Consider the following 3,143-nt stretch of genomic DNA (forward strand, 5'->3'; position numbering starts at 1 on the left):
AAAATCTATTCAAACATAATGGAAACAGCAATGTAAAGCTTAATAAAAAAAACGCTGAAACACACATTCGACATTCGAATAATTATTGTTGTTTTAACAATCTTAATTAAACATCTTTAATGAATGTGTTAAACAGCGGATGAAAATAGCCAAAAGATTATTGATTTACAGAACACAAACATATGTAAGTATGTTCCTCTCTTTTGTTGACAGGATTGGAATTAAAATGTTTCATACGTACTCTGCGCCATTTTAAATGCTGCAGCTAAGTAAGTAAGTGATGATTAAAATATGATTAATGCTTTTTAAATTACATTTATTTCTTTCCATTTTTGTAATTATTGTGACATAGAATGACAGAGGAAGGGCAAAGTACATTGATAACAGCCATTAAAGGGCAATTTGTCTATTGTGAAACCACAGACTTGTACTGCCATCTAGTGGTTACAAGAGGAAGTGGATGGATGGAGTGATGGGTGAACGGATGCATGGATGGATGGAGGATGGAGAAGTTATTTGACGGATGGATGACCAGAAAAGGGGATATAACTGTTTTCAAAGTAGGTCCACTTTTTGTTGATTTTAAACAATTTCTAAAATGATAAAAAAAACGTATATATGCCAAAAGGAAGTTCACTGCCCTAATCACTTAATTTAGGAAGTTCACACATTTTATCATCAGGTGAGTGAAGAGTAAATTGTGTTTAGAAGTGTCTCATAACCAGTAAGAGCCACATTTTTGGGTATTTATATACTTATAAAAATCTTTTGCACCAATACTTAAAGGTGCATTATGTAGTTTTGGGGAAGACATTTTAATCAGAATAGAAATATCTTCATTGACTGATTTTTATGCCCAATCAAACTGAATAAACAAACCTTAAAGGACAACACAATTTCATACTGTTTTACTTTGTTTATATTTGGCGGACCCTGCCACCTTTCTAGTTCAAACAGTGTTCTGGGGACCTTATTTTCCTCTGAGAACAGCTTGTTTATTCAGTTACGGAAAAAATATACATTCTTGAGTTTGTATCATTACCTCAACAATATTATAAATATTAAAATTCTGAGTTTGAATTTCTTCTCCGAAACTACATAGGGCCCCTTTAAAATAAAAAAAGTGAGAAAAGAAGAAAATGGGATCATTTTGAATACTACACCCTTAATCAACAAGTCAAATATGCAACTATATATATAAAGACAAAAAAAATGTCATATTCCTGCCCATCCTTTGCTCCTCCATCCCTCTATCTCTTCATCCTTCTCCCCCTCGTCGTCCTCCTCAGGTGGAGCGAGCGTCATACTGGTGTGTAATAGGGTGCTGTCAGTGTGGGCAGCGGCGAGGTGTGGGGAGGAGAGCGGTGCGTCTCAGATGAGATATGTGACTGGCATGCTAACACACAGTTTTATCAGAGGAAAAAGAAAGAGACAGGGCCCCCACATCTCTCCACTATAGGCCTTTGATTAAAGCTCCCTGGGTACACACGCATGCACACACTTCCAAAAAACACACATACAGGAGTGTACACACATGCACCTGCACAGATTATAAATAAATGGCAAGTTGGAGCACACACACACATACAGTATATATGCATACACACATCCTCCCGTTGTGGGTGGTGTTGTTTTGACCTAAGCCAGGTAGCTTGTCCATTATGGAGTTGATAGTAGGATTTGGCCATGTTGATTCTAGACAGCATCATCTCCTCTGCCATAAATAACCTGAGTGTTTTTTCTGAGTCACACAACAATATACAGAGAATAACAGCTCTTAGCTTTATCCCCCGGTCTCATCCACTGCACACAAACACTCACGCATACACATAAACCCCAAGAAAATGATTGTGTGTGGACAGACATGAACAAAATGACAGATTTAAAAGTACAGTTGGCCCCGGCACAGCTCAGTTTCACCTTAAATTATCGTTTTACATTCTAGTTTGGCCGCAGGGTTTGTCTCAAAGTGTGTTTTCTCACATGGACGACGGGGGAAACTAGTTTGATTTTAGATGAGCAGCATCACTTGCCAATGCAGTCTCAATAGCTTGCCAATAAAGCTTTGAATAGAAACTGTATACCCCTGACCAATGGAACTGTGGGGGAACATGATGACTTCCATGAAGGAAGTAATGGACAAACCACACTCAATATTCTTGCATGTGGGGAAACCATATTGAAATACATTCTGTCAATTTATCATCATCTGTCTGTCTATATTGTTTACCTTTCAGGATCAAATATGAAAAAAAATGTCTATATCCATTTTTTTCCCAAGCATTGTCCACTGAAATGATTTGTTGTGGCTACAGATTAATGTTTGATTGGGAGGAAATGTTCTCCTTTACCATCTCACACTTATTCCTCTTTAGAAAATGAATGAATGAATGCATACTCACTTCACATGGCGTTCTGATACATGCACAGCGTATACAATAAGTGGTCCATTTACATTTAGTACCCTGTTGTATTTTCTCTCTTGACAGCAGGAGGGTGCTACTGCGTCATCACATAATGGGACTTTTGTGAGTTGTTCACTGTGTGTACAACAATCTTAAAGATTTAGTTGATTTGAAAACATTATAATTTATGTGTAAAACCAAAGATAGGCTGTTATCTGAAAATCTACAAAGGTTGTTTATTTTCAAATCAATGATGAGGATCTTTAATTTTAAAAGTGTGTACTCACGTACTGCATTAAAGCACATGTGTATTTCAGTATATGGAGTGAAACTGAAATTCTCTATCAATCTCTGTCAATCACTTAACATGCTCAAATACTATGCAATTTAAAAGAATGTATAAAGGAAAAACAATTGCACATTATGAACTTATTGGGTAACATTTATGTTAACATGACTGTAATTGATTGCATCTGAGTATAAATTGTTGAATTTAATATGATCTGCGAAAAGATAAAGGTAATCAACGAACGGTTGGCCATCCATATTTCCAGTATTTTATGTTTTGATTAAGAAAGGGGCAGTTAATGTAAGTTTACCTTCTTCCTGCACCCGTTTTGTTCATGGAATGTAAGTGCGTTGGGTGAAAGTGTATTACGTGTCTTGTATAATTGTGTAACTGAAATGAGCAAAACAAACCAAATATTTAATCGACTCATTCCAAATGAAACACTTAAG

The sequence above is a fragment of the Pagrus major genome, chromosome 19 (genome assembly GCF_040436345.1).
Source record: "Pagrus major chromosome 19, Pma_NU_1.0".
NCBI lineage: Eukaryota > Metazoa > Chordata > Actinopteri > Spariformes > Sparidae > Pagrus > Pagrus major.